Source organism: Ovis aries, chromosome 3 (assembly GCF_016772045.2).
Source record: "Ovis aries strain OAR_USU_Benz2616 breed Rambouillet chromosome 3, ARS-UI_Ramb_v3.0, whole genome shotgun sequence".
Taxonomy (NCBI): Eukaryota; Metazoa; Chordata; class Mammalia; order Artiodactyla; family Bovidae; genus Ovis; species Ovis aries.
In genome coordinates, this window is record NC_056056.1 from 111,808,654 (window position 1) to 111,834,035 (window position 25,382).

The window sequence follows — 25,382 nt, forward strand, 5'->3', positions numbered from 1 at the left end:
GGTAAAGGAATTATGGTTCATGTATCACTAAAATATAATGTTGCCATTAATAATGGATAAGAATAGCATGCAATTAGGCGGAAGGAAGTTTTCAGACTAAAAAAATATAATTTAAATTTATAGCTTTATAGCTGATTTTTGAGGAAGAAAAGAAAGGATGCAGGAGAAACACAATAGACTCTATTGTTTAATTCTAGTTTTGTAAATTATATTACATATTATTTTTTTAATGACTCATTAAATATCCCTAAAGTAGCATCCCAATTTATTCTATTTTAGCCAAAAGGATTAAGTCAACTTAGCACATGCTAATTAGAATTTCTAACAATCAGACACAGGTTTTTGATTAATAAAAGTGGGGTAATAAGCTGCTGCTGCTGCTAAGTCACTTCAGTCGTGTCCGACTCTGTGCGACCGCAGAGACGGCAGCCCACCAGGCTCCCCCATCCCTGGGATTCTCTAGGCAAGAACACTGGAGTGGGTTGCCATTTCACTCTCCAGTGCAGGAAAGTGAAAAGTGAAAGTGAAGTTGCTCTGTCGTGTCCAACTCTTAGCGACCCCATGGACTACAGCCCACCAGGCTCCTCCGTCCATGGGATTTTCCAGGCAAGAGTACTGGAGTGGGGCGCCATTGCATTCTCCTATTATGTAATAAATTTGCTTAGTAGGGAAAAATCTATCAAGACATGGGTCTACAGGGTAACTCTTTTAAAGGAACCCTTGATAGTAAAATTTGAAATGGCTCACCTTTGTCTGCTTTCCTCCCCCATTCTTGGGTAAACATGTTGTCTAGAATCTAGATAGTAAAAAAAAAAGAAAATCTAGATAATAAAAAAAAAGACCCTAGTGGAAGTACCCTATTTTATCCTGTTTTCCTACTCAACATCACTGCCCTTACCCCTCTTCTCCACATGCTTTCCTTCTGTTCAAATGGAGAGAGCTACTCCAGTTGACATTTGGGCATAGCCGTGGGCACTATGAGGGAACCTACACGGCTGAAACACTGCCCTGGAGAATAAAAACCAGTGATCCACCATGAGTTGATATAAAAGGTATTTCCAGAGCTAGATTTTTAAGGCTTTGCCACACAGTTCACTTCTCCTATATCAGCAGGAGGACTTTTAGAAGTTTTGACTTGAACAGTTATTAAAGAGAGAGAGCACTAAAATTCAATCCTATGTTATTTCAGTGAGCATGTGAAAGTGAAATAAAGTGTTATTCACTCAATCATGTCCAACTCTATGCATCCGCATGCACTGTAGCCCACCAGGTTCCTTTGTCCATGGAATTCTCCAGGCAAGAACACTGAAGTGGCTTGCCATTCCCTTCTCCAGGGGGTCTTCCTGACCAGAGATTGAACCTAAGTCTCCTGCATTGCAGGCCGATCCTTTACTATCTGAGCCACCAATCCCTGTGATATGATTCCATAATTATAAAATATAAAACACAGGATTCCATCAAGTTCGTGGCCTTTAAAATTCACTGGGAAAGACATTTACATAGTTAAAAGCTATGTAAGAATTACAACATCTGACCAAACAATGTAGGGATTGTAGATTCCCCTAAGTAGAAAATTAAAAATCCTGACTTATGAAACTGCCACCTCCCCTGCAGTTATGAATTCAATGACATAACAACTATAATCCGGTTCCATCAATGTTGCCAAAAAGAATCTCCTCTTATTATACAACCATAAGTTAATTGCAAAATTACATGGAAAGATGTTTCCAACTGACTTAAGTCAAATTGGTTAGGAACAACCATCAAGTTCTTCTTGGTAAATACCAGGAGCTACCCACCCATAACCTCACCACGATGCTATTAAGCAGGTAAGGCTCAAACCAAATTCTACCACACATACAGATACATGGAAGGTAAAACTGAAGGACTAGCAAGATTTGGACGCTCTTCACCCAAAGCAAAGACCATTTCAAATGTTTTTGCCAAACCACATAGCTTTAATAGCTCCAATTTCACATATAACAGTATATTTCTATCATCTATTATGCTAGCAAGACACTATTTCATATATCTCTATTATATGAATTAGACAAAAAGTTTGGTACTAAAGATAGATGAAGGTTTTGCCGAAGCTGCCTGTAGAAGTAGATCTTCCTGATCACATGTCAACTGACAACACTTGTAGTGTGAATTCCTGATCAGTGTTACTGATTATCCCCACAATTCAGCTTAAACTAACACCCACGCAAATACACATACTTATATCTCAAAATTAGCAAGGAGGGGCCTGATGCAATCCTTTCCTTAGTACTGATCAGTGTGTTTTTTCTAAGGAAGATTAAAAATAAAGCATAAAATTTGTTTCTGCATTAAAACAAACAACAAATATTATTGTGTTAAGAAAGTTGCACATACTGGATTTATTTGTGCAATGTTTTATAAAATTTACCTTATTAGAGTAACAGACCAATAAAAATACATATTTGGGGAACTAATTTAAACTTGTGAATTTAAGTTGAAATCTTGCTAAGTTTATGTACAATATTAGATATTTTAACTGTACTCAAGTTTGCAACATCTATAATGTACCTCTTATATTTATAAAAAGCAAATATAGAGAAAGCTTTGAAAGCCAGCTAAAGTCTTTTAGAAGAGGTCGAATCTACAAAATGTAATTTTAAATGTTTCAGTTCAGTTCAGTCGCTCAGTCATGTCCGACTCTTTGTGACCCTTGGACCACAGCACACCAGGCCTCCCTGTCCATCACCAACTCCTGGAGCCTACTCAAACTCATGTACATTGAGTCGGTGATGCAATCCAACCATCTCATCTCCTGTCATCTCCTTCTTCTCCCACCTTCAATCTTTCCCAGCATCACGGTCTTTACAAATGAGTGGGTTCTTCACATCAGGTGGCCAAAGTATTGGAGCTTCAGCTTCAGCATCAGTCCTTCCAGTGAATAATCAGGACTGATTTCCTTTAGGATAGACTGGTTTGATCTCCTTGCAGTCCAAGAGACTTTCAAGAGTCTTCTCCAACACCACAGTTTGAAAGCATCAATTCTTCAGTGCTCAACTTTCTTTATAGTCCAACTCTCACATCCATACATGAACCACAGCCTTGACCAGACCGACCTTTGTTGGCAAAGTAATGTCTCTGCTTTTGAATACGCTGTCTAGGTTGGTCATAGCTTTTCTTCCAAGGAGTAAGTGTTTCTTAATTCCATGGCTGCAGTCACCATCTGCAATGATTTTGGAGCCCCCCCAAAAATAGTCTGTCACTGTTTCCATTGTTTCCCCATCTATCTGCCATGAAGTCATGGGACCGGATGCCATGACCTTCGTTTTCTGAATATTGAGTTCTAAGTCAATTTTTTCACTCTCATCAAGAGGCTCTTTAGTTCTTTACTTTCTGCCATAAGCGTGGTGTCATCTGCATCCGAGGTTATTGATATTTCTCCCGGCAATCTTGATTCCAGCTTGTGTTTCTTCCAGTCCAGTGTTTCTCATGATGTACTCTGCATATAAGTTAAATAAGCAGGGTGACAATATACAGCCTTGACGTACTCCTTTTCCTGATTTGGAACCAGTCTTTTGTTACATGTCCAGTTCTAACTGTTGCTTCTTGGCCTGCATACAGATTTCTTAGGAGTGAGGTTAGGTGATCTGGTATTCCCATCTCTTTCAGAATTTTCCACAATTTGTTGTGATTCACATAGTCAGAGGCTTTGGCATAGTCAATAAAGCAGAAATAGATGTTTTCCTGGAACTCTCTTGCTTTTTCAATGATCCAGTGGCTGTTGGCAATTTGATCTCTGGTTCCTCTGCCTTTTCTAAATCCAGCTTGAACATCTGGAAGTTCATGGTTCACATATTGTTGAAGCCTGCTTGGAGAACTTTGAGCATTACTTTACTAGCGTGTGAGATGAGTGCAATTGTGCGGTAGTTTGAGCATTCTCTGGCATTGCCTTTCTTTGGGATTGGAATGAAAACTGACATTTTCCAGTCCTGTGGCCACAGCTGAGTTTTCCAAATTTGCTGGCATATTGAGTGCAGCACTTTCACAGCATCATCTCTCAGGATTTGAAATAGCTCAACTGGAATTCCATCACCTCCACTAGCTTTGTTTGTAGTGATGCTTCCTAAGGCCCACTTTACTTCACATTCCAGGATGTCTGGCTCTAGGTGAGTGATCACACCATCATGGTCACCGGGGTCATGAAGATCTTTTTCTATAGCTCTTCTGTGTATTCTTGCCACCTCTTCCTAATGTCTTCTGCTTCTGTAAAATGTTTCAGTTCAGTCGCTCAGTTGTGTCTGACTCTTTGCAACCCCATGAATCGCCAGGCCTCCCTGTCCATCACCAACTCCTGGAGTTCACTCAGACTCACATCCATCGAGTCGGTGATGCCATCCAGCCATCTCATCCTCTGTCATCCCCTTCTCCTCCTGCCCCCAATCCTTCCCAGCATCAGAGTCTTTTCCAATGAGTCAACTCTTCGCATGAGGTGGCCAAAGTATTGGAGTTTCAGCTTCAGCATCAGTCCTTCCAATGAATATTCAGGACTGGTTTCCTTTAGGATGGACTGGTCAGATCTCCTTGCAGTCCAAGGGACTCTCAAGAGTCTTCTCCAACACCACAGTCCAAAAGCATCGATTCTTCGGCACTCAGCCTTCTTCACAGTCCAACTCTCACATCCATACATGACTACTGGAAAAACCACAGCCTTGACTAGACAGACCTTAGTCGGCAAAGTAATGTCTCTGCTTTTGAATATACTGTCTAGGTTGGTCATAACTTTTCTTCCAAGGAGTAAGCGTCTTTTAATTTCGTGGCTGCAGTCACCATCTGCAGTGATTTTGGAGCCCCCCAAAATAAAGTCTGACACTGTTTCCACTGTTTCCCATCTATTTCCCATGAAGTGATGGGACCGGATGCCATGATCTTTGTTTTCTGAATGTTGAGCTTTAAGCCAACTTTTTCACTCTCCTCTTTCACTTTCATCAAGAGACTTTTTAGTTCCTCTTCACTTTCTGCCATAAGGGTGGTGTCATCTGCATATCTGAGGTTACTGATATTCCTCCCAGCAATCTTGATTCCAGTTTGTGCTTCTTCCAGTCCAGCGTTTCTCACGATGTACTCTGCACAGAAGTTAAATAAGCAGGGTGACAATATACAGCCTTGACGTACTCCTTTTCCTATTTGGAAGCAGTCTGTTGTTCCATGTCCAGTTCTAACTGTTGCTTCCTAACCTGCATACAGATTTCTCAAGAGGCAGGTCAGGTGGTCTGGTATTCCCATCTCTTTCAATGAGTAAACATTAATGGGACCAAATATTATTCAAAAATTCATCAGAGCAGTAGCTAAAATTCACTAGATAAAAAGTCACCTCAAGCTGAATTAGGGGTTAACAGAAGTAGATATTTTATTTGAAACTTCATTAAACTGAATACTAATTTCTATGACCAAATTATTATTATGACATAATTTCTATGAATTAGCTTTTTCTATGTATAAAACTCACTTTCAGGGTACCAAAAATTCATTATCCACATCATTGAACAAGCTCTCTTTGTCACTCAGATGACCTGGGCTTGCAGCATTTCTCATTTTTTAGTATTAGAATAATCCTTCTGGGGTATACAATGAGAAGAATCAAGGAACCCCATCCCACTGCTTGTGGAGTCAGAATATTAGAAGAATCAGTGGTAATTTTAGAATTAGACTGGGGTCACAGAGGCCATTAGATCCAATCTATAGAGGAAGAAACAAACTGAAACCCAAGAAGAGTGACTTCTCTGACATACTCTGTGAACCAGTAGTGAAGCCAGGATTAAATACGAGTCTCATGACCCCCAAACCAGCATTCTTTCAATACTAATGAATGACTATGAAGAGCTTACTATGAGGAGGTCACTCTTTCTAGACACAGGAGATACAAAAGTGATGAGGACAAAATCTTTCAACTTCTAAGAGGATGGAGATAGATGGTGTCATGAAGGAGAGTGGTATGCCTGACAGGTGGATGGGGGTTGGGATGTGATGCTTTTATTTAGGTTTGTGGAGGAAAGTCATCTCTACGGGGTTGGCATTTGGACTGGTACTCAAATGATGAGGGACGACCACCAGGCAAAGAGCTATGGGAAAAATATTTTAAGTATTACAAAACATGGTAAGTACAAAGAGCTTGGGGTGAAGAAGAGCTTGGAAGGCAGCAAGAGTGAACATTAGAACTCGCAGGCATGCACGCTTGCTTGGATTTTATTCAGAATACATTAGGAGACTGTTGGAGGATGTTGAGCAAGAGTGACCTAACTAGATTCACCTTTGTAAAGGATCACACCAGCTACTACGAAGAGAGTGTTCCGTATGGGTGGCAAAGGAGGGGCAGGAAAACCAGTCAGGAAATCGTAGTATGGGTGGTAGTATAGGGGATGGGAAGAAATCACTGGGTCTGAATCTATCTTGGAGGTGGGATCTATAGCAGCAGTTTCCAATCTTACTGGCAGGGACTGGTTTTGTGGGAGACAATTTTTCCGTGGGCTGACGGAGTAGGGTGGGGTGATGGCTTGGGGATGAACCAAGTACCTTTCATTCATTGTACCCTTTATTTCTATTATTATTACAGCTCCCCTTCAGATCACCAGGCATGAGATCCCAGAGGCTGGGACCCCTGAGATACAGGAGGTATATAGCCACACTCTTTTTGTGACTAACAGATATTTCTTGTGTCTCCCTGGTGATATCTGCTATGTTAAGTGACAAGCAGTTGCGATAGTTGCTCAAAATTTGGGATCCCCATATTTTAAAATAGAAGAGGATAGAAGTTTTTGGTTAATTCCAAATAAACAGATCCCCAACCCCAGACATGACCCATCTCACATGCCCTCATCATTCAGAGATTCTTAAGATGTCAGCAGTGCCTGAGACATGGATTTTATATGCTAATTACACAAGAGATAAGGAGATAAAGCAGAAAAGGCCTTAAAGACAGCCGTGTTTGTGCTCAGTAACTCAGTCGTGGACGACTCTTGGCAGCCCCCTGGACTGTAGCTCGCCAGCCTCCTCTCTGTCCATGGGATTCTCCAGACAAGAATACTGGAGTGGGTTGCCATTTCCTCCTCCAGGGGATCTTCCCAGCCCAGATATTGAAACCCAAGTCTCCTGCACGGGCTGGTGGATTCTTTACCTCTGTACTACCTGGGAAACCCAGAAAGAGGCCTGGCACAGCCTGGCACCACAGCTTACCAGGTCCATGATCTTAAACCAATTACCTGACTTCTTTGGACCCTGCCTCTACTTTCTATGAAATGGGTAGTTTTATCTGTTTTTAATATCTAAAATGCTTTGCACATTACCTGATTATGCTTATACTAGGTATTCAAAAAGAATACTTACTACCTTTAACTTGTTCTCCTGTGATCTCCCATTTTACTGGTAAGAGACTATACCAGACCCCGGTGAACTTCAGCCCTTTAAGTTTAGAAGTGAGTATATACCATAAAGGCACATTTTATGGAGGCTTGGAGGATCTCAGCATCACTGTGTCTTCTGCTAGGTTCACAAGTACTTAAAGTGGAGGGCCACTGATCACAGACTGACCTGATACTGTGACTTTACAGTTGATCTCCTGAGGCTTTGTGAGGCTGTCTAGAGCCCCCCATGTGAAATATCTTAATTAAAACTTTCATTGTGAGAGAAAGAATCCAGGATGGAAAAAGTCGGAGATGGTCCCCTCGCTGCTGAAATTACCTAGAGCATAAAACAAGAGCCTCAAGGTCAAGCACTATTGAAACAAGCTTTTAGAGATATTTTCAGACTCAAAACTACTAGGTTAAATATAGTATGCAGACAGGTCAGTTCAGCCTCTCTCCCCTTCCAAACACCTATAATTTGTCATATGTGCTTCAATGTTCCCTTTTTGGCATCCTCAGCTCTGCAATTAATGGGAGACTACATCATATGCTAATGCATTGCCTCTGTCCACACACATCACCACTTCTAGTTTTCAAGGTCTCTCACCAGACTCTGGCCTCACAGAGTTTTCTCTTTGTTATCTTAAAGGGCAATTGCCCTCGCTTCTTAATGACAGCAACAGCCCTGCCAAGTGACTGGTTATTTTCAATTATATATCCATGAGTCTTTCCTTGTCCCCTGTCTCACAGCTCACATCCTTGATCTTTCAAGGATCTTAGAAACATGATTACGACCTAAACACAACCAGCACCCAAGCATAAACGATGTACTAGGATGTGTCCCAACATGCTTTCCATTCCAATGCCAGGGCACTAAATTGGCTGCAGGAAACCGGTACAGTTATAACAGTGTCAGACAGCTCATCATCACTCAGACTCCAGTATCTTAGGGGTCTCATCAAATTAGTCAGTGTTGACCATTACCTTATACAGTGGTTTTTAATGACATTCCCTTCATAAAGCACTTACTTATGCACAGATTCTATTGTTTGATGGTTCTTCTATTTATCTTGTGCTGTCTTGCAAAAGAATAACAACTAATATTTACATGGTGCTAACTATATTCTAGGAGAAGGCAATGGCACCCCACTCTAGTACTCTTGCCTGGAAAATCCCATGGACGGAAGAGCCTGGTAGGCTGCCGTCTATGGGGTCATTAAGAGTCGGACACGACTGAGCAACTTCACTTTCACTTTTCACTTTCATGCATTGGAGAAGGAAATAGCAACCCACTCCAGTGTTCTTGCCTGGAGAATCCCAGGGATGGGGGAGCCTGGTGGGCTGCTGTCTATGGGGTCACACAGAGTCAGACATGACTAAAGTGATTTAGCAGCAGCAGCAGCAGCAGCAGCAGCAGCAACTATATTCTGGGTACTGTTCTGAGAACCATATACCTATATTTATTGAATCCCATAAAAATCCTATAAGGATCATACTATTACTTCATTTTGTAGATGGGGAAGTTAGTGATGAGGTTAAGTCATTTGTACGAGGTCAAATGAAACTGAGTCCGTCTGGCCCCATAAAAGAAGCTTTTAGCTTCTATGCCAGAGTTTCTCAATCTTGGCATACCTGTCATTTCAAAGAGGATAATCGTTTGTTGTGGCAGGGGTGGGGGTGGGGGGCTGTCCTTTGCATTTTAAGATGTTTAGTAGCATCCCTGGCCTCCTACCTACTAGATACCAATAGCATCCCGCACACAACATCCCCAGGGTTATAAAAATTCAAAATACATCTGCAGACACAGCTGAAAGTCCCGTGGTAGATGGGAGGTCAAATCACACTCCTCACCACCACTACCCACTAAGAATCCCCACACTGAACTGTCACTGCCCAAAACAGGCAGACGGTAACTACGCTTACAGTTACAGAAGACAAGTTAACAGGCTTGTCCCTGAAATCCAGGAATTGAATTATCATCAGTTAAATGGGTCCTTACCCAAATATAATTGATATTGACTCTGATTCCACTATGCTTTTCTTGTTCCTTCCTCTCTTTTCTCTTCCCAAGTTGGAAAATGGCTCATCTAAGGCCCCTAGGCTGCTTAGTTGGTGATTTCAGGCTTTACTTCGAGTCTGTGACAGAAGCCTTGAAAGAAGGATGCAGCTTTTAAGGCAGTAACTGCAGCTGACCTCCAAACAATGGAAAGCTTTTATGATCTTGAAGGCGTGAGGAGAGGCAAGCACAAATAGAACTTCATTCCCTTTCAGAAAGGAAAGTTACTTTCCTCTTTGAACACCTTGCAGGTTATTGCTGCTTTGTTCCCTAAATAAATATTGCTTGCGGATGGAAACATTGCGTGGTTCACAGGATTCTAAAGGTTTATGCGCTCACGCTGTCTAGCTCAGGCTCTCCCGGGATGCTGTCGGCAGGAATGTACCAAGAACTTGCCACTTGTTCTTACCTCCTTAACATTTTCTGAGATGAAATAGATTGAGTGGAAAATAAGGAAGACTTTATCTCAGTGTTTCATATCTCCATAACCAAGAGGATGCCTTTGGTAATCTTGGAAACCACTGCCGGAGTGAACATGTTTCGTGGCCAGTGCCTGGTAAGTAGGTAGAAGACTGCAGCTGATCAGTAAACAAAGGTGGGCTTGTTCGCATGATCCCTGTTCTCCACGGACTCAACCCAAGCAAATCACCTCATACATAAATCACCAGCCAGCATGGTATCTTGAAGGCATCAGACTATGCTCAACTAGAATAAAAACATCCAATCGCGTGTCATCAGGCTTTTGGAAGCTCTTAGAGTTTTTCCTTGAGGTAATGATTTTGTTGAATACTGATGTAATAAGCAATTATTGCCCGTGCTTGGAATTATTATGCTGTTCTTCACTCACCCACAACTTCTCTGGCAGAAACTATGGTGAAATTTTCAATGAGGTAGAAATCAAGAGATCTTGGGTTCCATTGTTTTTTCTGCTAATAATAAAGTTGCAACCTTTACTAAGCTAGTTAACCTTATGAGAGTCAGATTCTCCAACCTAAAACTGAGGAGTTTGGGTCATTAGACAAACTGCAAGTTCTGCAACAACTCTAGAGTTCTGGAAGTTTTTAAATTTATTTTTCAATTCAAGTTTATTGAGCTCCTATTATGTGCCATGCACTAAAGTTCTAACACTTTACATGTATTATTACACCTAAATTTCACAATCACACTGTAAGGTACTTCCTATTATCTCCATGTGAAGGATGAGAAGTAATTCTATAATGCAGTTCAATGTACCGCTTCACTGAGAGGAAGCCTGCTATCCTGGTGGATGGAGAAACACGCTAGACAGTGAGCAGTCTAAGGGCAAATCACTAACTTCCATCAGCACCCATCACAGGTTCTGGCACATATGGGAAGTCAGTAGGTACTGATCAAAGACACAGATGAGAGAAAATGTAGTTGTACTCGTGTCAAGTATATTAATAAGGATGGGAAGCTTCACTTTGCAGGTTTGGAGCCCATTCAGAAGCTCATATTCTGAGTTTCGAAACAGTTGAGGATACAGTTGTCATTTTAGTTTGTGATGCGTCAAGCCTGCAGTGCAGGAGACCTGGGTTTGATCCCTGGGTTGGGAAGATTCCCCGGAGAAGGGAAAAGCTACCCACTCCAAAATTCTGGCCTGGAGAATTCCATGGACTCTATAGTCCATGAGGGTCTCAAAGAGTTGGGCACAATTGAGCAACTTTCACTTTCACTTCCCTTTGAAGAGTATCCTTGACCTGCTTTATTCACGTTGATGTATGGCAAAACCAACACAATATTGTAAAGTAATTAACCTCCAATTAAAATTAATAAATTTATATTTAAAAAAAGATAAATGTCTTCACATGATGGAAGAACTTTAAAAGTGTATTAAATATTAACCATGGCCTTTCATTGATAATTCTAGACTGTGGGGGAGTTTTCCTTTTCTAATCCTGGTCCAAAAAAATATTTTGAGGGAGTGAACTTTGCTGCAATCTTATTTTGAAAATATTCATAGAGAAATTAAACATTTTGTCACTATCTCAGAATGTTACTTTGTCCTTTTGGTATGCCTGATACATTTTACAGAAGTAAAAAAATAAAATTTATTAATTAAAAAAAGAGGCATTCTTATCTAGATTTCAGAGAAGGTGAGCTATCTGTCGCATAGATGATATAATGACTGTTGACATCTATGTCATGTGATTTAAAGGCTCCTAACCAAAACACCTGACTCCTCATTGCTTGTACCAGAGTATGAAATGAGCAGCATTGTCACTCCATTAGGCTGAAGCATTAAAATATTCTGTTATTAGAATGGCTATGACAACAACAACAAAAACAAACAGAAAATGACCAGCGGCGGTGGGGATGCCCAGAAGTTGGAATCCTTGTACACTATCGATAGGATTAGTAAGATGGTGCGACTGCTGTCGAAAACAGTACGGCAGTTCCTCAAAACTTCAGATTGCCATGTGATCCAGGTATACATATACTTTCTAGGTATACATTCGAAAGAATTAAAAGGAGGGTCTTAAGAAATATTTGCGCATCCATGTTTATATCAGTGCTATGCACAGCAGCCAAACGGCAGAGGCAACCCAACTGTTGACCAGTGGATGAGTGAATACGCAAAACGCGGTATGTGCGTGCAGCGGAGTACTTTAAAAAGAAGGGCAAATGAGTGAGATGAGGGACTTCTCGGGTGGTCCAGCGGTTAAGAGTCTGCCCGCCAATGTAGGGGCCAGGGGTTCAACCCCAGGTCCAGGAGCTAAGAGCCCACACGCCCCGGGGCGAGTCAGCCCATGGACCATAACTGCTCGGCCTGTGCTCTCCAGCCCATGCACGGCAACCCCTGAAGCCAGCGCGCCTGAGAGCCTGTATTCTGCAACAAGAGAAGCCCCACAATGAGAAGGCCACACGCCGCAACTAGAGAAAGCCCGTGAGCACCAGTGAAGGCCCAGCACCGCCAACAGAAATAAGATGCTAAGATGGTAAATTTTATGAAATGCGTTTTTAAACCACAGTTTGAAACCATGCTCCATACTCTGTATAACAGGTCATTCTAAACCATCCTCCTTTGTATTTTATTGTGAATTCACTTATCAGATGAGCTTCCTTCCCTGAAGGATGGCTATGTCAGTTTTGATGAGGAAGAGAGAGTAAGATCTCAGACAAGGGCTATTATTTTGGAGAGGTGGCTCAGGGACCACGGACGTCTCCAGGCATCCAGAGTACACAGGCAAAGGAGACACCTAGGAATGCAGGGACGGTGGGGGCTCCTGTGGAGATGGAGGAGGGATGCAGGAAAGGGTCAACAAAAGGCAGGAGAAAAGGCACGAAAAATACATTTTCTTCTTCGTCATCCTATTTCCCCGAAAGCTGCTCTCTCGGGCTGACCTCAATAACTGGCAGGCAAGGAGCACCTGCCTTGCAAAGACGGCTCAGAGAGGCACCAAGAACAAGAGGACTTGAAGGGCCCTTCTGGCACGCATGCCTCTGCCGAGTGTTCAGAACCACAGGGGCAGACCTCAAACGCTTCCCGTGAGATGCGGCTGCACTCCGCCACACTCTGGGGGCCCAGCCAGTCATCATTTCTAGGCACGTTTTCCTTTCCATGGCTGAGTGGGAGCTGTGAAGCATGGGAGGAGAACGGAGTCTCAAGCCAAGGCAAAGTCTCCGTTTTCAGGAAACCACAGCAGTGGAGAGAAATGTTGGCCCAGGGCTCCCGTCTCTCTGGCAGAGGAGGGACGTCTGGTGGCCTCGGGCAGGAAAGCCGCTGTGAACTTGGGGCTAAGGAAGCCCTCAGAGCCCAACAGTACCTACTGGCTTCAGCTAACAAAGTGGTGCTGAGTGGTACCCCGGCGCCGCCTCCAGTGAGTAATTCCTCGTTGATGGGCTTTCCCAGCCCTGCCTGGACCTGCCCGGGCCACTCACCCGCCACGGGCAGGCTTCCCAGCCTCCAGCTGCTTTGTCCAACCTGGCCTGGAGCTCTTGTGGCCCCCCAGGGTTCCCAGCAGAGAAGCTCCATGTGCACAGAATGAAACTACAGGGTTTTCCAAGAGATTTCACTCAGTAAATACAGTGACACAGCTTAGAGCATGAGCCACAGTCCCTTCAGCTGAGGACGTATAATAAAAAATCAGGTATTATGCTTAGTCACTCAGTCATGTCTGACTTTTTGCAACCCTTTAAACTGTAGCCCAGCAGGCTCCTCTGTCCATGGGACTCTCCAGGCAAGAATACTGGAGTGGGTTGCCATTTCCTCCTCCAGGGGAATCTTTCCAACCCAGGGATTGAACCTGCATCTCCTGTGTCTTCTGCATTGCAGGCAGATTCTTTACCCGCTGAGCCATCAGAGAAGCGCATAAAAACTACGTGTTAGCTATTTTTATTCTTTATAAAAATCAGTTGAATTCTGACTCCAAGTCCCATTCCTACTGGACTTTGAAGAAGTGAAGCCCTAGGCCTTCTTGGGACTCTCTCCTAAAAAGGTGGAAAGCCCTGGGGTCTTGCCTGTCTCCAAGGTGGGGAATATCTCAGGTTGTCAGACACAAATCCACACTGGCTACAGCTAAGTCATTCATTGTTCCAGGCTCTGCAGCTTCTTTGCGGAAACTGGAAATCTCAAGCGAACTGGAAACATGAGTCGTAGAACCCAAGCCATCTAAGGGGGCCCGCACTGTGTATCATACTTCCTTCCAGAGATCTTGTCACCTCCTGGAAGTGAAAGGTGTCAGCCACTCAGTTGTGTCCAACTCTGCAACAGCATGGACTGTGGCCCGCCAGGCTCCTCTGTCCATGGGATTCTTCAGGCAAGAATACTGGAGTGGGCAGCCATTCCCTTCTCCAGGGGATCTATCTTCCTAACACAGGGATTGAACCCACATCTCCTGCATTGCAGGTGGATTCTTTACTGTCTGAACAACCAGGTAAGACCTGTCACCTCCTGTGCAGAACACAAGTCTGAAGGCAGGACTTCTCTCTCTGTCCCCTAGTTGCCAGAAATCTCGCCTTGCAGCCTAACTGCCTCTCCTGACTCCTTACCCCTCCAGGATACTCTTCAGCTGCTTAGGATTTTAACACAGAGCTTTGAGTTTCATTTAAGCATTTCCTGCTTTCCACCTCGATAAATTCCTGAGATAAGAACCACAAAGATAAGCCAATATTAGGAGCTAGGATGTTTATTTGAAACGAGGCACAGGAGGTTAAGTGTTGTACACAGTATGTTGGAGGCAAAATCTGGACACCAATCCAGGTGCGCTGATGGTAGGCAAGTGTTATTTCCATGACATCTCAAAATGGCAAGTCAGAAAGCCTGCAGCAATTTGAAAGCAGCAGGAAGAAACTGAAGGCTCACTTGGGTTGTAACATCAACAGTGGGGAAGCTGAGTAAAGTCAGTGAGTGGTGGGCAGAGAGCCAGCATTCACTTGATTCAGTCTTCACTCTGTGGTTACCAGCCAGTGCCATCCAGGGAGAGCTTGACTCTGAAGGAGAGGCCTTGGCTGCCCATGCAGAAAGGGCCTGTGTTTGCCTACGCCTACCACCCACTGAGAGCAGATGAGCAGCAACCAGAGGGAGGCAGAAGAGAGGACTCGGACCCTGACATCCAGGGAGGGCAAGCTTTGTCAGGCAGCACGTTCCTCCCCCTCCCTCTGGCGGAGAAACACTTGCATCTCATCAGAAGCTCTCTGAACTAGATGTCCAAGTGTGGAGACAAAAGCTAAGTAAGGGGTTGACTTTGCAGAGTTTATGGCTTTGAAGTCAGCTTCACAGACTGGACCAGAGCTTCCCTGGTGGCTCAGATGGTAAAGAATCTGCCTGCAATGCAGGAGACCTGAGTTCCATCCCTGGGTCAGGAAGATCCGCTAGAAAGGGAAATGGCAACTCACTCCAATATTCTTGTCTGGAGAATTCCATGGACAGAGGAGCCTGGCAGGCTATAGTCCATGGGGTTGCAAAGAGTCAGACATGACTGAGCGACTAACACACTTTTCACAGACCGGGGGACAAGGCTGATGTGAAGCTACATCAGGAAAGCCCTGGTATTAATGCCTTCATACTTTTATTTTAGAGCACTTCATATCCCTCTGGATGCCTTGTCCTTCCTATGCCCAAGGTTGCCGAGTGGCCTAGCCCCTTTTCTCACGCTCTGCCCAGACCTGAAACACCCAGACTCAAGCTTTTGCACCAAAATGATACTGCCCTCCTCACCCCATTACAGAGTCATTTTCTGGATGTCATACTGTCAAAAGTGGGGTGCTGATGATGAATAAGTTTACATAAATAATTCAGCCTAAAATAGGAGTCCTATGAATATTTTACTGGAAAAGAAACATTCGAGGCAAGTATAAATTCTATGAACTTGAGAATTTTGTCAGCTTTGTTTACAACAGTGATTTGATAGAAAATTACCCCATTAAACAAAACAAAACAGGCCAGTAATAATAATATGGTTTAAAATGAGCCTCAGGAGGAAAATGTAGTAATGTTTGCCAAATTTGGAGTGTACTATATCATTTTGGTATTAGAGAAAATCTCAGCAATAATAACAACAGTGAAAAACTACTTTCTCAGATGGGACTATAGTTTCATAAGTTTAACTCTGATTTATATGCATTCAGAAAACAAATACTATATTAAGCTTCAAAAGGAATGAGTCACATAAGGCAGAGAGATGCCATCAGCAGAAGGTCAGACAAGAGATCAAAGAACATCCTTTTGGCAATGTGAACACAGTCTGATGCAGAAGTTTTCAAACTTCATGTCATGGAGAACCATGGTAGAACCAATTCAGTGAGTTTTAACCAAACTCTTCTTTCTAGTGGTATAAAATTGAAAGAATTGAATGGACTGAATTAGAATGGAGAGGAATGGAATGGAATGGAGATGCTAAGATCTGTATACACATGTATTTCAAATATGAGTACCTATAACATGAAATGCAATTGTGGCCTAAACTGTTTGAAAGCTATACGTCTAAGGTGCCAGTTAGTTGGTAAACTCATTTTAGCCTCAAAATGTATGTGTGGAAGCCGAACATATATGATAAACCCGTGGAAATCTGCTCCCACTGAAGCTGTTGTGAATGGAGTCAGCCCTGCCCGCTCACTCCAGGCCTTCTTCCTCTGAGAAGCAGAGTCTGAAAACCCCTGGTCTAGAACTTAGACTTTTTCAGTCTAAGGATGCTTAGCGTTAAAGTGTGAAGAAACCAATAATAGCGTCTTCTGTCCCCCTCAAATTCTGAATTAGCTCAGAAGCAATGAAGTCAAGCAGATGAGGATCAAGTATCAGCATAATGCTAACAAAGGCTGGGCCACAGCAAAGGCATGAGACAGCAGTGATTCTCCTGGTCTGCACTGCACGCTTCGACAAAAATGAACAGTTAGAGCAGTGCTGGAAACCTGGAAGGCCCAAACTTACCTTCCACTCAGAGGCAGAGGCTCAGAGTGGACAGGTTCACCCCAGAAGCAGAGGCAAGGGAAGGCTAAGTGAGCCCAGCCCAAGTCAAAGCAGCCAGGAGCACTGCTGTAAACAGGCCCCTCTACAAGGAAACGTGAAGCCGACAGAAAGAAGGTTCATCTTCGTGAACCTTAGCAAAATGGACTATACTTTTCTTTCATGGCACTCAATGGAATTGGAATTCATGTCTGCCTCCCATGAAAGACTATTAAACTTCTTGAAGACAGAGACTGTATCCGTTCTACCCTGCTTGCTTCCAGCATTTCAGTTCAGTTCAGTTCAGTGGCTCAGTCGTGTCTGACTCTTTGCGACCCCATGAATCGCAGCACACCAGGCCTCCCTGTCCATCACCACCTCCAGGAGTTCACTCAGACTCACGTCCATCGAGTCCATGATGCCCTCCAGCCATCTCATCCTCCATCATCCCCTTCTCCTCCTGCCCCCAATCCCTCCCAGCATCAGAGTCTTTTCCAATGAGTCAACTCTTCGCATGAGGTGGCCAAAGTACTGGAGTTTCCAGCATTTAGTGCACACTAAATGCTCATGAATGTACTATAGGAACAAAACTAACGTAACATAAAATAAAACAAATGTATTAATGCTGTCAAGATAACAACCAGAACATTGACACCCCATCTCCAATATCAAGGTATTGGAAAATTGAATAATATTCATTCAACAGCAGACAAAATTGACAGGCCCACTCTGGAGGGTATTCTAAAGATTACCTCTTGATGAACAAAGAAAAAACAACTTGGCCTCCTCAGAGAAAAAGGTCCATGAAAAAGTAGTAACTCTAGCCTAAAGGGAGAAAAACAAGAGCAACTCTTCCTCCTTCTGGAAATCCCCAAAGAAGTCATCAGGTTCTTATAAGACAGACTTTTCTCTCATTCTCTCTTCACTGTAAATAAACTACAAATCACATCTTTCATCTGTGGGAAAACAGCTTTGGTTCATCAAGCCTGGCTTCTAAAAAGGCTCACGCCTTTTAAATCTACAAGGTGGTTGAGGATGCTGTCACAATCAATGAATCCACAAGGAGTAGAAATTTAAACAACAGAAACCGTGGCCGTGTTTCTCCATACTGCAGGCTCACACTTCTCAGAATCAACAGTCTCCAGCCACTGAAGAGTCTTATTAACATGAGCAGCATGTGAGTTTCAGCGGGAATATACAGGGACACTAGGAACAGCCCCCTGCCAAAAATCTCTCCTTCGCTCTTCCCACTAAGGAACCTGAAATTCCCGTATTATTCACTCCTGTGATGAAAGGCTATGGAAACTCAAGATTTGAATATATTTTGAGCAGATGAGCCTGTTTGACCTTATGGACTTTCAGCCTGTCAACAATGATTATTGTTGCTTTAAACAGAAATTAATCTTATCCTTTCCACACACACAAAAGCAATGTTTTAATAATAACAGGCACACTTATTTCTCATGTAAAAGCAACCAGACTGAATGATAACACTCAAAGTTTAGAACGCTAGTCACCCCTGGTGGGGGGCATAGAGTGAAGGAGAAAGAGTTTGGACTCGAGACTTCAAAGTTACTTACAACACTCCTTTTCTTACACTAAATGGTACAGGGATTTTTTCATTGTTGTTGTTATTCTTTACCCTTATACTTACTGAATTATTATCTCTATTTAATCTATTTTCAAATAAAGCAATACAGTGAGAACAGATGAGATAAACAATTTCCTAATCTGCATCTCATCGATTCCAACATTTTATTCCCTCCCCAAATATCCTGAGTGCCTACTAAGCTCGAGAACATTGTGTTAGATTTTGATATGACAAGGCTGAAACAGAAACATCCCTGTTTTCAAAGAGTTCTGAGTGTATTTATCTAATAATTAACATCTGCTAAGAAATACATACCTGTACATAAACGAATCTAATAAAATGCAGAATACAAAATTAATTTAACAGAGCTGGACTTCTCTCAAGTCCTCTATGCTACATAAATGATCTGAGGAATTTTGTACAGACACACAGTGAGATCAAAACAAAGCTGCCAGCTCTAAAAGTGAGGTCAGCCAGTTTTCCAGGTCCCATCTGGGGCTACAGAGCACCCCTCTGCACCATGTGCTGTCTTTTCGACACATGGGGAACCCAATCCAGAATTCTGAGAAAGAGCACTGCAACATCAGAAAATGCTGACCAGCTCAATGAGAAAACTTGTTCATCTGAAATCATCTTTTAAAATATACACCCATTGCCCACAGCCTTGAGAAAATTACATATAGTCATTGAAAAATATGAGGGTGTTCAGCATGTACAGGCCAGCTCATCTCTATTAATCTGGAAAGTCATTTCCTTTTCTTTGAACTAATTTGGTTTGGTTTGCTTAAGGGCCCCAATTCCTTTCTTTCACCTTCATTTTAGGACTGCTATGAAATTCAGCCCTTGGCCCACACAGAAGTTCCAAATCATTTAACCTCCTTGCTCATGCATACCACATTTCACGTCTGCACCAAACAAGTCACTCTATTTGCCAGTTATTCCATAACTTTCAGACTAAGACATGTTAGATTGCAATACAGAGATAAGAAAGACATTGAATATCCTGAATTTTTTTTTTTTTTTTAAGAATCGAAATGAATAGGGTTGTGAATCTACTGGCAAAATAATCATTATGCTCAAGGAAGAAATGTCTAATAGAGTTGTAGCTTAAGAGAACCAGGAAAGTAAAGGAGAAAAAGTATGGAATTTAGGGTCAGGGATATGCCTTTTAAACCCCAATTCTTCCATTTTGTTAATCATATGACCCTGAAGAAATTCTAAACCTTTAAAATAAGGATAAAACATAAGACCTTTGAGAATTAAATAACAAAGTGAAAGCCCTGAACCCCCAGCAGACAATAGGGCTTAATAATCCAACTCTTAGACATTTTCATGATATACTTATGTAGAGGCAATGTGGAAATATCACTGATAAATGTAAACATGAAGGAAAGTGGTTATCTGCCAAAATTCCTGTTGCTGAATTTTAAGATGTTTGAAATCAATCTTACAACTCAATATCTAGTATCTGAATACTGAATTATGTCAATTGTAAAACACTCTATGGAAGTGATTTTTCAATTTTAGTTTGAACATATACATCAGTCACCTGAGAGTTTGTGAAAATACAGGGTTAGGGTTCTCTCTTTAGAGAAGATGGTTTAAGAGGATTGAGGTGGTTCAGTAATTTGCATCTTAATAAATTTCCAGGTGTTCTCATGGAGATGGTCCTCAATTACATTCTGATCAATTCTACCTTATTCACAATGTATTTGTATATTTATAATGTATTTTTGACATTTTGTTCAAGAAATGGATCAGATGAGCCGTCATCTGTAATGCTAAGAACTTTCAGTAGGACATTAGTGGGATTGGTGAAATAAGAACCTCCAAAATCTGCTTTAATGAGAACATGGAAAAATTTTATCACAATCAAACACTTTCAGAACTTTGAAAATTAGCGAAAGAAAGGCTAACAACAGTTTGCAGAGAGCATTTATTCAACAACAACAAATAGCTGAATCTTGAGAAGAATAGCAAACTTTCTGGAGTTTTAATTTGCCCTGTTCCCATTCCACTTGCCATAGCCCTGAAGTAGCTTTGAAAACCAACAGCCTCACAATAATGGTAACCATGAAAGCCAGCTAAAACTAGAACCAGATAGAAAACCAGTAAGTAAGAAAAGGGAAATCCCAGTTTCCTCATCTATGAAATATAGTCAATACTTTATCTACCGTAAAGAACTGTATCTGTTGTTGTTGCTGTTGTCCAGTCATCCAATTGTGTCCAATTCTTTGTGACCTCATGGACTGCAGCACACCAGGCCTCCCTGTCCCTCACCATCTCCCAAAGTTTGCCCAGGTTCATGTCCATTGCATCAGTGATGCCAAACAGTCATCTCATCCTCTGATGCCCTCTTGTCCCTCTGCCCTCAGTCTTTACCAGCATCAGGGACTTTCCCAATGAGTCAGCTGTTCACATCAAATGACCAAAATACTGGAGCTTCAACTTCAGCATCAGTCCTTCCAATGAGTTTTCAGAGTCGATTCCCCTTAGAACTGACTGGTTTGATATCCTGGCTGTCCAAGAGACTTTCAGGAGTCTTTTCCAGCACCACAGTGTGAAGGCATCTTTGACATTTTGCCTTCTTTACAGTCCAGCTCTCACAGCCGTACATGATCACTAGGAAGACCAGAGCCTTGACTATATGGACCTTTGTCGGCAGAGTGATGTCTCTGGTTTTCAACACACCGTGTGGGTTTTTCACGGCTTTCCTGCCAAGAAGCAATCGAATTCTGATCTCATGGCTGCAGTCAATATCCACAGTGATATTAGAATCCAAGAAGAGGAAATCTGTCACTACTTCCACCTTTTCCCCTTCTGTTTTTCATGAAGTAATGGGGCCGGATGCCATGATCTTAGTTATTCTTTTAATATTTAGTTATAACCCAGCTCTTTCACTCTCCTTCACCCTCATCAACAGGCTCTTTAGTTCTTCTTTGCTTTCTGCTATTAGAGTGGTATCATCTGCCTATCTGAGGTTGCTGATGTTTCTCCCACCTCTCCTGATTCCAGGCTGTAACTCATCCAGCCTGGCATTTCTCATGATGTGCTCAGTGTATAGGTTAAACAAACAGGGTGATAGCAGGCAGCCCTGCCATACTCCTTCCTCAAGCTTGAATCAATCAGTCGTTCCATACAGGGTTCAAACTATTGCTGCTTGACCCATATACAGGTTTCTCAGGAGACAGGTAAAATGGTCTAGTATACCCATCTCTTTAAGAGCTTTCCACAATTTGTTATGATCCACACAGTCAAAGGCTTTAGCATAGTCAATGAAACAGGGGTTGATGTTTTTCTGGAATTCCCTAGCTTTCTCTATGTTTCAGTGAATGTTGGCAATTTGATCTCTGGTTCCTCTTCCTTTTCTAAACCCAGCTTGGACATCAGCAAGCTCTTGGTTCACATAATTCTAAAGCCTACCTAGCGTGCGAGATTTTAAGCATGACCTTACTAGCATGGGAGATGAGTGCAACTGTTCAATGGTTAGCACGTACTTTAGTACGACCCTTCTTAGAAACTGAGATGAGGATTGACCTTTTCCAGTTCTCTGGTCACTGATGGCTCTTCCAGATTTGCTGATATATTGACTGCAACACCTTGACGGCATCATCCTTTAGGGTTTGGGATAGTTCTGGAATTCCATCACATCCACTAGCTTTATTAACAGCAGTGGCTCCTAAGGCCCACTTGACTTCACTCTCCAGAATGTCTGGATCCAGGTAGCTGACCACATAATCATAGTTATCAGTTCTTTAATATCTTTTTTGTACAGTTCTGCATATTCTTTCCATCTCTTCTTGATCTCTTCAATGCCTACTAGGCCTCTACCGTTTCTGTCATTTATAGAGGAATGTTCAGTTCAGTTCAGTCTCTCAGTCCTGTCCGACTCTTTGCAACCCCATTAACCGCAGCACACCAGGCCTCGCTGTCCATCACCAACTCCCAGAGTCTACTCAAACTCATGTCCATCGAGTCAGTGATGCCATCCAGCCATCTCATCCTCTGTTGTCCCCTTCTCCTTCTGCCCCCAATCCCTCCCAGCATCAGGGCCTTTTCCAATGAGTCAACTCTCCGCATGAGGAGGACAAAGTACTGGAGCTTCAGCTTTAGCATCATTCCTTCCAAAGAACACCCAGGGCTGATCTCCTTCAGAATGGACTGGTTGGGTCTCCTTGCAGTCCAAGGGACTCTCAAGAGTCTTCTCCAACACCACAGTTCAAAAGCATCAATTCTTCACCACTCAGCTTTCTTCACAGTCCAACTCTCACATCCATACAGGACCACTGGAAAACCATAGCCTTGACTAGACGGACCTTTGTTGGTAAAGTAATGTCTCTACTTTTTAATATGCTATCAAGGTTGTTCATAACTTTCCTTCCAAGGAGTAAGCATCTTTTAATTTCATGGCTGCAATCACCATCTGCAGTGATTTTGAAGCCCCCAAAAATAAAATCTGACACTGTTTCCACTGTTTCCCCATCTATTTCCCATGAAGTGATGGGACCAGATGCCATGATCTTTGTTTTCTGAATGTTGAGCTTTAAGCCAACTTTTTCACTCTCCTCTTTCACTTTCATCAAGAGGCTTTTGAGTTCCTCTTCACTTTCTGCCATAAGGGTGGTGTCATCTGCATATCTGAGGTTATTGATATTTCTCCCGGCAATCTGGATTCCAGTTTGTGTTTCTTCCAGTCCAGCGTTTCTCATGATGTACTCTGCATATAAGTTAAAAAAGCAGGGTGACAATATACAGCCTTGATGTACTCCTTTTCCTATTTGGAACCAGTCTGTTGTTCCATGTCCAGTTCTCACTGTTGCTTCCTGACCTGCATACAGATTTCTCAAGAGGCAGGTCAGGTGGTCTGGTATTCCCATCTCTTTCAGAATTTTCCACAGTTTATTGTGATCCAAACAGTCAAAGGCTTTGGCATAGTCAGTAAAGGAGAAATAGAAGTTTTTCTGGAACTCTCTTGCCCTTTCAATGATCCAGCGGATGTTGGCAATTTGATCTCTGGTTCCTCTGCCTTTTGTAAAACCAGCTTGAACATCTGGAAGTTCATGGTTCACGTATTGCTAAAACCTGGCTTGGAGAATTTTGGAGATTACTTTATTAGCATGTGAGATGAGTGCAATTGTGTGGTAGTTTGAGCATTCTTTGGCATTGCCTTTCTTTGGGATTGGAATGAAAACTGACCTTTTCCAGTCCTGCGGCCACTGCTGAGTTTTCCAAATTTGCTGGCATATTGAGTGCAGCACTTTCACAGCATCATCTTTCAGAATTTGAAACAGCTCAAATGGAATTCCATCACCTCCACTAGCTTTGTTTGTAGTGATGCTTTCTAAGGCCCACTTGACTTCACATTCCAGGATGTTGGCTCTAGGTGAGTGATCACATCATCATGATTATCTAGGTCATGAAGACCTTTTTTGTACAGTTCTTCTGTGTGTTCTTGCCACCTCTTCTTAATATCTTCTGCTTCTGTTAGGTCCATACCATTTCTGTCCTTTATCGAGCCCATCTTTGCATGAAATGTTCCCTTGGTATCTCTAATTTTCTTGAAGAGATCTCTAGTCTTTCCCATTCTGTTGTTTTCCTCTATTTCTTTGCATTGATCACTGAGGAAGGCTTTCTTATCTCTCCTTGCTATTCTTTGGAACTCTGCATTCAGATGCTTATGTCTTTCCTTTTCTCCTTTGCTTTTCACTTCTCTTCTTTTCATAGCTATTTGTAAGGCCTCCTCAGACAGCCATTTTGCTTTTTTGCATTTCTTTTCCATGGAGATTGTCTTGATCCCTGTCTCCTGTACAACGTCACGAACCTCCGTCCATAGTTCATCAGGCACCCTATCTATCAGATCTAGGCCCTTAAATCTATTTCTCACTTCCACTGTATAATCATAAGGGATTTGATTTAGGTCATACCTGAACGGTCTAGTGGTTTTCCCTACTTTCTTCAATTTAAGTCTGAATTTGGCAATAAGGAGTTCATGATCTGAGCCACAGTCAGCTTCCGGTCTTGTTTTTGCTGACTGAATAGAGCTTCTCCATCTTTGGCTGCAAAGAATATAATCAATCTGATTTTGGTGTTGACCATCTGGTGATATCCATGTGTAGAGTCTTCTCTTGTGTTGTTGGAAGAGGGTGTTTGCTATGATGAGTGTGTTCTCTTGGCAAAACTCTATTAGCTTTTGCCCTGCTTCATTCTGTACTCCAAGGCCAAATTTTCCTGTTACTCCAGATGCTCCTTGACTTCCTACTTTTGCATTCTAGTTCCCTATAATTGTGGAGAAGGCAATGGCAGCCCACTCCAGTACTCTTGCCTGGAAAATCCCATGGACGGAAGAGCCCGGTGGGCTGCAGTCCATGGGGTCGCTGAGTAGGACACGACTGAGCGACTTCACTTTCACTTTTCACTTTCATGCACTGGAGAAGGAAGTGGCAACCCACTCCAGTGTTCTTGCCTGGAGAATCCCAGGGACGGGGGAGCCTGGTGGGCTGCCGTCTCTGAGGTCACACAGAGTCAGACACGACTGAAGCAACTTAGCAGCAGCAACAGCCCCTATAATTGGGAGTGAAGGTTAAATGAGATAATGCATGTCACATCTTAGCATAGGGCCTGGTAGATAATAAGTAAATAAGAAAGATACTATGAAAATTACCATGCATTTAATCATTTTCCATACCAAATGCAGAGACTTTCACAGACTAACTTGTATATTGCCGCATATCCATTTTGAGTTAAAATCAATTTTTTTTTTTAATAACAAGATTTCTATACTTTCTTCCTCTTGTACTCAAGAATCTTCACAGCTTCCAATTGACATATATTCTTTTTAGGAATGAAGGAAAATTCTCCCATTATTGAGCCATCCTTTTATGTGAATTCTACAAAATTGCATGTAATTTTATAGCTTAAAAAAATACAGTTGCAAATACTCAATATTCTGCTAATTTG

At 42.4% G+C, this 25,382-nt stretch overlaps 1 pseudogene; it reads left to right on the plus strand.

Annotated features, from left to right (window-relative positions):
- Positions 1–9,928: 9,928 nt before the first annotated feature.
- The window catches only part of LOC105611141 (HAUS augmin-like complex subunit 8), a 30,174-nt pseudogene continuing 14,720 nt past the window's right edge, over positions 9,929–25,382 (plus strand).